The sequence below is a fragment of the Dermacentor silvarum genome, chromosome 1 (genome assembly GCF_013339745.2).
Source record: "Dermacentor silvarum isolate Dsil-2018 chromosome 1, BIME_Dsil_1.4, whole genome shotgun sequence".
NCBI lineage: Eukaryota > Metazoa > Arthropoda > Arachnida > Ixodida > Ixodidae > Dermacentor > Dermacentor silvarum.
Window position 1 is genome coordinate 393,701,901 of NC_051154.1, and position 15,643 is coordinate 393,717,543.

The following is a 15,643-nucleotide window of genomic DNA, read 5'->3' on the forward strand; positions in this document are numbered from 1 at the left end:
GCTTGTTCGTCGTCTGCTAGCCGCATTTTTTGTTCGCTGAGCTGATACCTTCTGCATTTCAAGGTCCATCTGGATTGAAGATTGGCGCGTGAAGGAAAAAAGTGAGTGTAAGAGGGATAATTATTAAACTTTTTATTCAAGAAAATTGCACTTTTGCAATTCAAGTTAAACAAGACCATGAGAACAAATATAAAAACATGAGCAAATCTAATAGCGAGTCATGTGACCACTTACAGCAACGACTGCAGCTATTCTGGACGGTAACGAGTCGTAAAGTGATCGAACATATTGCCGATCGGCTTTCAGCCTTTCCCACTCGTTGCTGACTTGCGCCCACAACTGGTCCGAAGTCGCGGAATAAAGGGGCTTCCTTGCCAAAGAAGCTTTCAGACGGCCCCACACGTTTTCTATCACATTCAGGTCCGCTCCTTTCGGAGGCCATTCCAGTAGCTGCATGTGCTGCTCCGCCTGGAACTCCTTGACAGCCCGCGCCGTGTGTATCGGTGACCGGTCCTGTTGGAACAGGTAATCACCGTCTGGGAATAAACTGCTCGCATATGGCAACAGCACATTGTTCAAAATGTTGCAGTATTGTTCCGACGATAAGTGTCCACGTATACGTTGCAGGGGCCCTAAACCATATCTTGAAACAGCACCCCACACGTTCACACTCGATCTCCCACTGGCAGAAACACCTTGCACGTTGTCCGGGTCGTTCCTGCGTGGCATTGTGACGTTAACTAAAACAATTGCTTTTCAAAGCAGGAAGTTTGCCTCACCGTGTGCCTGGTAGTCTCCAAACACGCAATCTTTGGTCTTGTCGCGTCGAAAACGTCGACTCATCCGAAAAGATGACGCGACCCCACTCTTCTGATGTCCATGCTTCGTGCAGCTCAGCGAACTGCCGTCGTGCGTCCTTGTTTGCCGCCGTTAGTAGTGGCTTCTGCGCTGCGACGCGACTGCGAAGGCCCGCAGTACGCAGGCGACGTCGAACAGTGGTGTCCGAAACGTCCAAATCCAAGTCCTCGCGTATTGCTGGGGCTGGCAAGAAAGGGTTACGAACAGCAGCTGCAACTATGAGGGCGTCTTCATCGTCTGTGGTAGCTTTAGGGCGGGGCGCGCGGGGTGCATCCTGAATGCGACCTTCATACTTGTAGGCTTGAATTGTAGGCTGTTCACAGTCTTCAGGGGCCTATTAACTAAAGCGCCAATATACCGCTGGGAATAACCTTTCAGGGAAAGATCGACAATTGAGCGCCGTTCATCATCGGGAACCCTAGCCATAATACGATCTGGCGACAGAATGAACGGCTGCGAAAGATGTTTGGTTGTTTTATATACGGCGTTGCATGCACAACAACTTTGAAGGGAACGAATAGACACGCCCCCATAGATATACAAGTTTTTTTGTCTTGTTCTGTTCAAGCACAGATGTTTAAAGAAATCTTAAAATGCAGGATGCATGGGCTTAGAAAACAAAAATGCGGCTAGCAGACGACGAACAAGTGCATTCATGACGTCATGCGCGCGGTGGAACAATTATTTCGCGGAAGGCGTGATGCGCATGCGCAATGTTTCCAGTGATGACCGTAACGGGGCGCTGACAGTGCCGTCGGCCACGCGCTCGCGTGTTCACCCTAACAGTGCTCACCGCTGTACCTTCGCCGCTGCGGCGTATCCGCTTGCTGCCAGAGTTTTGACGGTCGTTGTCTGCAGTCATTCAGTGTGATCTATTCATGTTTGTTTGTGCGCGCTCACACCACGCTTGTTCATTCAGTTAGTAATACTCGGGCCACATTTTCCAACGCACGCTACACATGTAATGCTGCCCGGATCGGCAGTGCAGCGCTACAGGTGTGTCCCTTCGTACGCGCTGCCCACGCGAAGCGCTTCTCATCAACACCACCGTTTCACACGCGCCTTCTCGTGGTCATCGAGTCTCTCTTCATGTCGGTCTACTTACGCCGCAGCACACCTGCTTACTTAATCAGCTCATGTTTACTACAATTCATATTGCTACCAAAGCCGCTCACCTTACTTCGTATGACATTGCTGTGTTGCTATCGCATTCATTGCTTCGCCCTTAGGGCGAAACTGTGACATTTTTCTGTGAAAAGCGAGCGGCGAGAATGACGGCCTTGCGATATTTATCCGAAGACGATAGCTTCGAAAGCTATGCAAGGTTTCTTCGGCGTGTAAGTGAACTTCTTTACGGGACTGTGTACAAGCCTCCGCCGTTGACTCCAGTCTGGCATGTGATTGACAGGCATTATCCACTGGAACACTACAACGAAGTGGAGTTTCTAGCCCGGTATCGTTTTTCCAAGCGAGCTGTTGCAACCATACTGACAGAGCTGCAACTGCTTTGTAACACTGACAGCAGAGGAGCGCCGCTACCTGCTCTGTTGAAGGTCCTCATCGCACTGCGTTTTTACGGAACGGGTGCCATGCAAACTGTTGTAGGGGACCTTGTGCGTGTATCCCAACCCTCTATATGCCGATGCATTTGAGATAAGACACAGCTGATATGCCTACGTCTGTATCCCAAGTACGTTCGGCTGCCAAACGCCAGTGAAGCGAGGTCAGTCATGACTAGGTTCTATGCCATTGGAGGATTCTCCGGGGTTACTGGGTGCATAGATTGTACTTATATACCCATTAAAAGCCCCGGTGTAGACGACGCAGAAGAGACGGAGGAAGAACGAGCCACACGCCTCGAGAAGCGTCGTAAGTACGAAGTGGCCAGGCGAGTGGATTCAGATGAGGATAGCACCCGAAACGTGTTCAAGTCACTGGACGACAACCCCTTATCCTCCCGCCTCACCGACCATCTAGCCGTCTTTGTGGCAATTGAGAAACAACAAGATGAAGACTTGCATAATAAATACGTTACCATTTAATAGTGTCTAGTCTTTAATATAACCATAACTTAACGAGAGGTAACAACCAAACCTAAACATTCAGACGTAGGAAGCTAAATGAAAAAGACGTAACCGTAGAGAGAACCAAGCTAAACAATAAGATTAACCGTACCTCTAGCTACGCACACCCAGGCATAACTGAGTTAAGCCACAGCCAATTTTTCTTCCTCCGTGAAATAAGTTTTGCCCGGCATGGCACACACACACACACAAACACACACACACGCACACACACGCACGCACACGCACACACGCGCGCGCGCGCGATACAAAACGCAGGCCAAAAAGAAAAAGAAAGCGACGCCTGACCAACCGAACTGTCAGATGCTGCCAAAGTTGCTAGGCTGGGCTTGCTTTCCTGCCATGTGCATCATTTTTGAGCTATTTTTACGTCATTGACGAAAGAAATGGTATTTATGCCCTTATATAGAAGTAGAAATGCAATTCTAACAGCGCCGGAAGTTTACTTTGGCAATTCATTAGAAATATTTTGCATATTTTCGTAAGTAATCTCAAAACCAGAAGCCTGTAACGTTCCACTTCCTTTGGTGAGGCGTAAAGTCCCTAGATTTTAGGCAAAAAATATATCTAGGGACTTTAGTGAGGCGCTCCTTCCGCAAGGAAGGTAAAAGGAAGCTTTTAGAATTCGCGATGGCCTTCTGAGGGCGCCTAACGTTTAGGTAGCATGAAGGACTCCTTGAGTAAGGTAGGGAAACGGTCTAAGGTTAGGAGCATTTCTGAATCCGGGCCTAAATGAACGTCTGAAAGACGCACTAAAAAATCCGTGCAGTCCGTTTAGAAGGTGATAAACGGTCGTATATCGTTGCTAATGTCCGGCGGATATGACTATTGCAAGAAGTTCTACAATCCTGCTTAAAGTAGTTTCGAAAAATCCTGTCTTGAAATGGGATTTTGTAAGACTAATCTGCATTTAAAAAATACAGATTGAATCCTGCTACAATCAGGATTTTGACATCCGTTTTCTTTCACTCTCCCCTCTAGCGCCCCCCTCGTCTCCCTTTCCTTCCCTCTCCCCATGCCCTTGCGGCGTTTTGCCGGCCAACGGCATGCAGGTTTGCGCTTGTCCAATACACGAAACACAAACAGCAATAACATTTTTTTATTGCAAAAAGTAAACACGACTAGACAAGCTAGCAATCAACTTTAAATGTGAGTGCCTCCGAGCAACGTCTATTACAGGTATCGACCTTGATAAACCTGGTTTCGAACAGGCTGCTGAGCTGTAGCTCCTTAATTCAGCAGGTCTTCTTACTGCAAAAGCATTAGGCATGTGTAAAACGTATGTTAATTGAAGCACACTTTTCTTAGTGAACGTATAGTTTTTCAATGCATTGGCAATAAGCGCTGCAACATATCTTGGCAATGGGCAGCACTACAATATATTGGTCCAAGCGCACAGTTTTCGAGCATTCCACCTTTATTAACATGGTTCTAACATTAACCGATCACAAGGGAAATTCCCTTCTGTTGCCTTGAAGACATACTTTACATCTAACTGAAGGTGTTGCATGTACACTCGGCCACAAAATATTGCGGGGGGCGCGAGCGCATGGTGAAGCGGTCCTCCTCTCCTTCTAGCGGTGCACCCCTGGTGTCGAGACCGACTCTTGCGCGCATGCGCGTCCTTCCGTGACCGCAAGCGTGCATGTTTCCGCGCTTGTTACTTGCGCGCCGGCGATATCCGAGTGTAGCCGCGAGGTGCGCTGTGGCGACTTCGACAGCCCGCGCCGCTGCGGACGCTTTTTTGTCGAAACACGAGCGCAGATATATATCGCCCGGTCGCAAGCGCAACAAGTCATTTTTTTCTACGTTGCCTCTTTACGTGGCCAATCATCGTTCTTTTTTTTAAGAACGGTACGTTCTCCCGCAGAACAGCGTGGCAGAGAAAAAAACCTAGTATACGGGTCTGCAAAGACTGCGCTGGCTTCTCGCCCATACGTATGCCTTTAGATGACAGGCGACACAAAAAAGTGCTGATCCCTGTCGTGTTTCCACAAAAAGCGGCCGCAGCGTCGCGGGCTGTCGAAGTCGCCACAGCGCACCTCGCGGCTACACTCGGATATCGCCGGCGCGCAAGGAACAAGCGCGGAAACATGCACGCTAGCAGTCACGGAAGGACGCGCATGCGCGCAAGCGTCGGTCTCGACACCAGGGGTGCGCCGCTAGGAGGAGAGGAGGACCGCTTCGCCACGCGCTCGCGCCCCCCGCAATATTTTGTGGCCGAGTGTACAATCGCCAACCAGTGTAAGTGTCGGCTATTTTGCTAGCTTTCAGGAGGCTGTTGTCTTGACTAGTTGGCGACTGGTAGATGACAGCAGCCTCCTAAACATGTGCGAAGTAGGTGCCAATTAGCATTCAAAGAAAGGAATAGATAATGCATTCCTGATAATGTTGTACGAGAAAAGAGGTAAGTGCGTTACACCACCCCAATTTTATTTGCCACAGATCACATAGCCAATTCAGAAATGGCGCAGGCTTGAGCATATACCTAAACACCAATCTATCAAACACATCGCATACTTCAAATTGAGCAAATATATTGCGATTCCTTAAAAAATAAAAGACAGCAGACGAGTGCAACCTTCAGTAACAGCGACTATTTGCAGCACGGCTGCTTCAAGCATATACAGTAAGAACTTCAGTTGCTTGTAATTAAACCATTAAAATGTTGCATGCCTATGACTTGCCTGTTTGAAAACCTCCACACAATAACATTGCGAAGCAGTTGTAAAGTATTTTTTTTCAAAAACAGTGAGTCATCCACACACAAGGTGGGAACATAAGCCGTAATTTTCCACCCACTTTGACCTTGGTGACATTTATAGTTACGCAATGGGTTGAAGGTTAAGCTCGTGCAGTTTATAAATCAATTATGATCTAGAGTGCTTGCATATGCAATTTATTGCTTACACCGAAATGAGCCCACACACTAAAACCCACACATGGCGCGCGGCGACGATTTCATCGCCGTTGCACTTTATACGGAATATCACGGCGACGACGACGGCGGCAAAAATGCGCTTGGAGTGCCCATATAATTTCTGTCGCAATAAAAGAAAAAGAACCGCGGCGTAAATTTCTCTCTCTCAAATGGCAAGGTCGCCGTTACGTCGTCGCGCCGTAACACGCGTGTTCGAGTCGATGTCGCAACGTTGCGGCTGCGACGCAGAGGGAAGCAACGACAGAGGCCCAGTCCGGCCAACGAAACTGCTCACAACCGGCCAACGCTCGCTTCAACGGCAGGAAAAGAAAGGGCGGGGGTTAAGCTGGCGCCGGGCCGGCGGCGGGCGCGCACGCAGACAGTCGAAGGTGGGGGAGCTACTACGGAGTTGAGAAGGAGAGTGAGGGGAGCCACCGAAGCGACGGAGTCACCTCTGCTGAAGCCAAATCCGCTTCCCTGACGCCCTCGTCCCTCACCTTCGACGTGTCCGCGCGCGCCCGGCGCCGCCCGCTCCCTACAGCATCGTTTTCTGCGAGCGTTGGCCAACGTGGGCAGTCTCGTGGCCCCTACTCGCCATCTGCTTGCGCACCGTGATATATAACGACTCCATTCGTACGTCGTGCTGTGGTGCACGAATACTTCAGAAATAAGTCCCTCCTTTAATTCGAACAAACTTTCGGGCTCCTTCGAGTTCGAATTATCGAGATACGGCTGTATATGTGTCACGCTGAAAATTTAATTCGTACGATTTAATATGAAATAACAGTTACCTTGCTTATTGGAGTTCAGGAGTTTCGTGGTGGCCCTTTGGGCGGCGGCGTTTTCGTCTACCCCTTTCGGCACGTGTAGAGGGTACATGATCGGTGTCTTCACCCTCGCGCGCCTTCTCTCTTGCACGTAGGTATGTGCCTGCATAGTAAGTTACAAAAAGACTCTTTATTGTTATGCTGATAAACTCGGAGTATCTATGTTTATAATGTAACAGCAGTGCCTATTACAACTGTATATTGGAATTTTTCTTTTTTTAACAGAATTTTGTTACTGCACAGACTTGCAAAAAGAAAACGCCAGTGATACCTTAAAATTTATTTGTTGCAGGACTGAAGCCAAAAATTGTTAGGTATCCCGAAAAAAGATGCTGTAAATAGCTACACTGTCGGATTATGTTACAAAAAACAAGGCAACAGTGCACTACATACAGGGTGTTTCACTTAACTTTAGCCAAACTTTAAAAATATGCAAGTGCCACGTACCAGGACAGAACCACGGTAATGTTGGAGATACTCAGATTAATTTTTGCGTTCCGCCTAGTTAGATAATTAGTTCTAACTAATTAATTAACTTCTCAATCACTATAGTTAGATGAAAAGAGTCAATGAGAAGATTGTAAATCAACATGAGAAACCCCTGATACCGCTTTCTGTTTCTCAATATGAGCTACATAAAGTGTTTTTCCAAGTGTGAAAGATGCCTGCAAATACACGCAAACTGCCTCGAGCGGCCAGTCGTTCGGCAGTTTTGCGTGTATTCGCGGGCATCTTTCACGCTCAGAAAAACACACGAGTGATCTCGCACAAGAGCGTTGACGGAAGAATGCTGTGGCTACGCGAAGATCGTAGCACGTCTCATCATTCTGCGCCAAACGGGAATGTCATCGTCATCCTAACGATCAATGGTCAACGAAACGTCACAGAGGTAATTTTAGACAGCTTTGGCAAACCTGAATACGCACACAATAAAAGAAACGTACGCAGACGTTAACATGCTTCTTAAACAATATTAGATATTCCAGTTAAAATCAAGGCGCTTTCATTGCAAAACTTCATTACCGCCTAAAACTTCCACCTAAAACTCCCGCCTGAAAACCGTAAATAATTAAACACGACAGGTGTCAAAGTGGCAGTGACTACTTACGTGAGCAAAGAAGATGTGGAAGGCAGTCTGGCACTCCGCAGTTCATGAACGAATACGCGTCAGGAACTTAACGGCTGGTCCTGAGAAAAATAACGGTGAATGTAACGGCGGGTTCAAAAGTTACGCAATCTGGAGGGAAGCTGCGCGGACAGCGCAGTCCGCTCGGCTGCTCAGACTGCGTCGGCGCAAGCGATGACGCCGATGAGCCGTCGCTAGAGTGACCTAGAATATGGGAGAGTGTCCAAAGCGCCGGCTCCGGCGAGGGCCTTTTTCTGTGAAATGCTGTGCCGCGCCGCTGCTGCTCCGGACCCGTGGGCTTTTCGCGCTCGCGAAGCGCGCGGGAAGCGAGGGTCGTCTGCTACGCGCTGTAGTTTTTTGCGTTCGTCTTCAACGCAAAGCACCTAAACTCTAACTTCTACAGCGTGGTGCTGCATGGAGCTCACCAATATCTGAGCGTTTCTTTGTGCTTGGGCAGCAATATAATGCAAAAACTAACGTATCAAACTCATCAGCGCGGCCTAGCTCCAGTGCTGGAGTTCGGGAACGGTATTACGGTAACTGTGCGTGCGTATAAACGCGCTAAATGAGCCCGCGCAACGAAAGAACGTAAAAAAATATACGTTATTCGCATGGGTACGCGGGCGATAGCACCACGCTTGCAAGAATAAGAGTAACAAAAAATTTCACAGTTTCGCCCTAAGGGCGAAGCAATGAATGCGATAGCAACACAGCAATGTCATACGAAGTAAGGTAAATGCATTCCTTAGCAATATGAATTGTAGTAAACATGAGCTGATTATGTAAGCAGGTGTGCTGCGGCGTAAGTAGACCGACATGAAGAGAGACTCGATGACCACGAGAAGGCGCGTGTGAAACGGTGGTGTTGATGAGAAGCGCTTCCCGTGGGCAGCGCGTGCGAAGGGACACACCTGTAGCGCTGCACTGCCGATCTGGGCAGCATTGCATGTGTAGCGTGCGTTGGAAAATGTGGCCCGACTATTACTAACTGAATGAACAAGCGTGGTGTGAGCGCGCACAAACAAACATGAATAGATCACACTGAATGACTGCAGACAACGACTGTCAAAACGGTGGCAGCAAGCCCATACGCCGCAGCGGCGAGGGTACGCGCGGTCTATCGCTTCAACGGAAACTGAGCGGCGAATGCACGGCGCATAAAATTCAGAGCCGTTGCGAGATAAGAGATGGTGTGGGCGGAGCGACGAGCGTGGTTGTTGGCAGAATAGAAGTGCGCCACCCCCCCGCTCCCTCCGGCGCTGGCTTCCCGCTTCCTTGCTTGCGCGTGGGCGATTGAGTGCGTTCGCTCTCCGTGATAGCGCGCGTCCCCGCACGCTTCCGCTCCGGCATACGGCGCGCGGCGAAGATTTTATCTATAGGGAACCTCACGGCAACGGCGACGACGACGGCGATGCCGACGGCAGAAATCCGGTGGAAGTGTCCATATAATTGCTATCGCAATAAAAAGTAAATTACTCGCGCAGTCAAGTGAAATACTTGCGTGCGTGCAGTGACCGCTTCGCTCAACATTACGCGCTTTTCGCTCACGACAGTGGCGCACCGACGGGGGGGGGGGGGGGGGAGGGGCTGTAACCTCCCCCCCCTGAGGCCGAGTTAACCCCCCTTTTGTTTAACCCCTTTTCTTTTCTTGCGCCTTTGAGTACTGCAACTAAGATGATGTAAGACGCGGAATCGTCTACACAAAGTGCATTTTTTGACAATTTCCCGTGAAGAAATTGAAATTAGTGCGGTTTGGAAGGTATTGGCAAACTAAGGCAAACTGTCAACCCCCCCCCCCCCCCCCCCTCTGGGAGAGATCCTGGGTGCGCTACTGGCTCACGGTCAGTAGTGGTATATGTAAGGGAAGCAAGAGAAAGAGCAAGGACGGCCCTAACGCCGCAATATTGGCTTATTTCGCTTCAGAGATTGCGTACACAAACAATTCTTGCTGTGCGCTATCTCTTCAACACAAACTTCGCGCATGATGTACGTTAAGGTTCACCGTGAGCGAAGGTTTTTTGAAATTCAGAAATTCGAAAGAAAAGCCATTCGATCCAGCCAATATAGCTAAACAAATATATTTATTTTTCGACATTGAAATGAATAGATAGCTATTACTGGCCTAGCCATTTACTAATTTGTGATGTAAAAGTTATTACTGCAATAACCTTGTTTTAATAATCCGTGAATCCTCTCTGACATTACCAACATGTCACTTCTCATTATATTATAGTTATTGCGTAACGTGTGATTTTTTACTTAAACTAACAAGCCTTCATGGCGCGTGACGATGTTTGTGTTTGCATTATATTGAGTGGAAAATCGTCTTGAAGATTACTGTCTCTGATGCACTACAAATATCGCTATTGATTCTACATATCCCTAAAATAGTTACCTTCAATAACAGCAAAAAATGAAAAGTTTATGTTCTGGTGTTTCGTTGCCTCTTTCATTACGTAACTACAAGTACGTAGTTATTGATAAGTAAGTATATTTGCTGTGTACGAACCAGCGAGAATACGAAATAAATATTCCCAAAGTTACTTTCATGTTAAAATTCGCTTAGTGTTTGCGCTCTTGCAACATAAGAAGGCGAAAGACGAGTTGCACATACGTAATCCATCATGTTCGTTTTCTGACACTTGCTCGTAATTATGGAATGAGGCATACGTATACAATGTTGCACTGTTAGCGTTTCATTTATTTTGGTTTGTCTGGTTTTTTGCCGCGTATATTTCTCGCACGGTTGTACTGCTAAGCTCGAGGACGCGGGTTCGATTCCAGGCCACGGCGGCTTACATTTCGATGGAGGCGAAATGCATAAAACACCCGTGTACCGAGATTTAGGTGCACGTTAAAGAACCCCAGGTGGTCGAAATTAACGGAGCCCTCCACTGCGGCGTCTCTCATAGCCGTATTGTGATTTTGGGGTGTAAAACCCCAGAAATGATCATTACTATTATTACCCTTTACCTGTGCTCTCAGTTCTTCATGATATATGGGCAAGTTAGACACGTTGAGATCGAGATTGGCATTCAACACGTTTTTATCGTCACACCCACAGCATCAGAGGGATTTCTGGCCGTCGTCATATGACCACACGTCATATTGTTATCGTTAATCGTGACGTGAGTGCAAGTATGTCAAGTTACTAATGCCATGACCCATCAGTCATCTTAGCCACACATTAGTGCCTTTCCACACTATAATTTGGTATATATACCAAGTGAACGAGCCGCGAGAGTTACGCGCTTTGTATTTATTTTTGATACCGCGGCATCGGCCAACAGACACATTGCGCTTCCCAAGAGCCCAGTTAAGGATTTCGCCTTAATAAAGAAACAACAGAGCACGGGATGCAGTCTTGTAAAGCAAATTGAATGCAATAAATAAATGAAAGGAAACGATAGGGTGTAAAAAGCATTAGCATGAGCTAGCCATATCTGCTACGTTCTCTTCGTTATTATCGCGGTGTCCAGCTTATTTTCTTCTGCAGCACGTTCACGTTGCTCATTCCACGCATAACTAAGTGAAGTAAGCGCGCGGAATGCGTTACTCAAACAGCCGCGTAAGCGCGGACCAAGCGAGCTAGAAGGAAATAGACAAAATACCCGTATTCACAGCCGGCAAACGCGTTCTCTGTGCGGTAAGTCACTGCGGTATTACCTGGCGGTGACGTGGTACTTAATATATCCCAAATTATCGCAATGTTGGCTAATAGCAACGAAAATATCAGGCTCGTAGCAGACGCCCACCGCCTTGGCGCGGCTTCCGCAGCGGAGAAAGCCCACGATGATGATGATGATGATTTATTGGCATCCCCTTTGAAACGGGGCGGTGACAAATAGTCACCTAGCCTGCTTGATTTAATCAGGTATACTATACATATTCTTTATCTAGCATTTTTGTATACCTCTCTTTATTATTTTTATTTTTCAAAAATTTACCTTGCACCACTGCCTATGATTTTAAGAGATCAGGTCGTATCCATCTTTTCCCAGCTTTTTTTCCACCAGTACTCCAATCGTCTCTTGCTGATCTCTACGGCTGATCTGTTTATGTTTCCTTCCACTTTGAAACCAAGCGCTTCTGGGAGTTGCACGTTACCTACGGTTCTCGCTGGGTGGATCCCGTCGCATTCCATCAGGATGTGCTGAGTGGTTTCTGGATCTTTACTGCAGCATGCACATGTCTCATCTAGTTCCGAATATTTCTTCCGATATGTTTTCGTCCTTAGGCAACCGGCTCGAGCCTCAAATAGCAAGGCACTGCCCTTTGTGTTATCGTACAGATTTTCCCTTCTAATTTCTTTCTTCTCATTCTTGTAAATCTCCATTGTCCTTTTCGTTTCCATTCTTTGCATCCAATTCACGGTCTCTATTTCTCTCACTTTCTTTCTGATGACCCCTGGTTGTCTATTTACAGTTTCGATTATCCTGTACTTGGTTGCCAACTTCCTTGACCTCTTCCTCCATTCTGTGTCTACGCTTTTCATGTAGAGATACTTATGCACTTTAGCCGCCCATTTATTTTCATCCATGTTCCTGAGCCTTTCTTCAAAACTAATTTTGCTCTGTGCTTCTCTGACTTCAAAAGAGGCCCAACCCACGTCACCCTGCACTGCCTCATTTGTCACCCATGCCACCCTGTCACCCATGCCTCATTTGTCAACCCATGTCACCCTGCACTGCCACGGGCCCGGTACAGCAGCGCCGCGGCGCGGGAGTTCACACAAAAAGGTCCTCGCTCCTCCCATGCATTCGCGCGGCGCTTTGGACACTCTCCCATATCTCTCCCATATATATTTGGTCACTCTACCGTCGCGCCACTCCTCGCTTTGTCAGGTAGCCGCTATGATACGTCGCGGCGCTGCATCCTCTTGCGACACACGCTGCTGCAATGCAGAAAAATACTGAATGTGGCTTCGTACTCCGGTACCTGAAGCACAGAAATGCTAGCTAATTTAACTAAGAAAATACTAAATGCGGCTGCTACCATAATGCTAGCGCCACGTTACAAAGATAATTTGAAATAACAAAAGTCGAACTTTTTAATGCCTCATTCTTGGCACTTAGCGGTAGGTAGGTAGGTTCCTAAATCGCTTTGTAATACAAGAAAGTGATGTGCAACCTATAATGAAATCGAACCTCTGCCGTGGGGCACAGCAGCCGGTTCTCTAGCAACTAGACTACGGTGTCTTTTTCTTCCTTTCGGTCAAGGTAAAACAGGTTAACCAAACCGACAAAACGAAAACAGCGACAAACAATATCAAAACATTTTACAGTTTGAACCGTCAGTCCAACTTGGCTGACATTGTCATTTAAAATTCTCTGAGCGTTGTCAAGGGATCTACCCTCGACAGCCACTCAGGAACACAGCAATCATGCGTTCTAAATTTTTCTTCAAACAAAAATGGCAATATTCGCCAGGAGGGACAGATCGCGTTGAAGTGTATCGAGGACTGTTCAACAATGTCCTCGCGTCGATGACAAAATCAACGTCGAAAGTGGTGCTTAGTTTCTGGAGAAGTTCAGAAACTGCGACAAGCGGAATTCGGTGACTTGTAACCCATGATGCAAGCCATCCTTGAAATTCCGCACATTTACGTGGACAAAGACTTGCCTGATTTTCTGCAGATGATGATGCATAGTCCGAAGAACCTCCATTTTCGATGCCCGCGCTCATAGGAGGGTCGTCTTGTGGAACAAAATATTCTCTAGAAATGTCTTGCGTATGTGCTTCTACATTTTCTCCTTTCAAGGCAAGGTCACTTTCGTGAAAACTGTACTTGGATTGAGCATCCTCATGTGGCGAGGATCTTCTTCTTTCTGGGGTTTTTACGTGCCAAAACCAGTTCTGATTATGAGGCACGCCGTAGTGGAGGGCTCCGGATTAATTTTGACCACCTGGAGTTCTTTAACGTGCACTACAACGCAAGCACACGGGCGTTTTTGCATTTCGCCTCCATCGAAACGCGGCCGCCGCGGCCGGGATTTGATCCCGCGATCTCGTGCTCAGCAGCGCAACGCCTTAGCTGACTGAGCCACCCCGGCGGGTCATGTGGCGAGGATACTTCACTAGAAGCATGGGTACTACTTTCATTAACCTACCATGATACTTATTGGACGGTACTCATGGCAACAGGACTGGCAGATATCAGTTCGTCATTAACTCTACGCCTCTTCTGACGGTCTGAAAGGTCAGCGTAACTTTTCTTCTTTATTGTGGACTTCATTATGAGCATAAAGAGCAAGTGGCTGCCCATTCAGTGCTCATTCAGTGGCTGCCCATTCAGTGCTCACAACACCCGCACCTGGGTTGATTGCACTCTCTTCTAACAGGGCGAAGCAAAAACAAAAACCAACGTCCGTTTTTCCCGCCAAAAAGCAGAACAAAGAAAACAACAACAAAAAAACAATAATTGTAGGCTGCTAGAACAAGCGATTTTAAACGTCTTCTAAAATCCGCCTTATAGCAAGATTTTTCCATCCCCATTGAATCCTTCTCGATGTTGACTTCTTCAATCTAGATTTTTGACGGTCAAAACGAAATATCCATGAATAAGAATGATTATATCTATTTTGTGCTAGCTGGGAGGCAGCAAGGACTTGTGCCGGAGTTCGGACTTCTTCCCGAAAAGACCACTGCAATCAAGGCCAAGTCAACTACCAAAATGGCAGCACCAGCGTCCCCCATCCTGCTGCAGCAACCTCGGGAGCCACATACTTTTCGTAGATCATCCGCTGAAGACCCTGAAACCTGGCTGGAGACATACGAGAGGACCGCGACGTTCAACAAATGGAGAGACGACGACAAGCTGCGCCATGTTTATTTTTCATTGGATGATGCTGCTCGGACCTGGTTTGAGAACAGAGAGACCACCCTGGTGACATGGGACCTATTTCGTGAGAACTTCGTGAGGACTTTCACGAATGTCGTGCGAAAAGAAAGGGCCGAACATTTATTAGAAACCAGAGTGCAATTCCCGAACGAGAACATCGCGATCTTCACGGAGGAGATGACTCGCCGCTTCCGCCACGCCGAACCCGATATGTCTGAGGAAAAGAAAGTTCGGTTCTTGATGCGGGGCGTCAAAGAGCATCTATTCACCGGATTGATGCGCAACCCGCCCAAGACGGTGGCAGAATTTGTTTCGGAGGCCACAACGATCGAAAAGACGCTTGAAATGCCAGCCAGGCAATACAACCGCCGTGCACTGACAAACTACGCCGAAGCTCAAGCGCTAGGCGCCGACGACCTGCGCGAGACGATCAGAGCGGTTGTACGGGAAGAGTTGCAGAAATTATTCCCAAGGTCGCAGCCTCAGGTGACTTCGATCACTGACATAGTTAAAGAAGAGATTCAGCGGTCACTGGAAGTGCCAGAAGTTCCGGCATCGCCTCAACCACAGCTGCAAGCGATGACCTACGCTGCCGTGGCCCGTCATCAAGGCCCCCCTCCGCGCTCCCGCCAGGGCCCCGTAACGCCGCAGTACCGTCGTCCACCGCCGCCGCCGCCAGCACGCCCGCCCGTCGCCCAGCGCAGCTACCAGAGGAAGACGGACATTTGGCGCGCCCCCGACCACCGCCTGCTCTGCTATCACTGCGGGGAAGCCGGCCATGTCTACCACCGATGCCCATACCGCGAGATGGGCCTACGAGGGTTCGCCGTCAACGCGCCACGTCCACAGCTTGGCGAGCGACCACGCGACATCGCTGACTACCTCGCCGGAGCCCAGTGGCAACCACGACGACCCTCACGCTCGCCGTCACCAGGACGTTACCTGTCGCCGCAGCGCCGGCCATACACTGGCCCAGCCCGGGGCCGG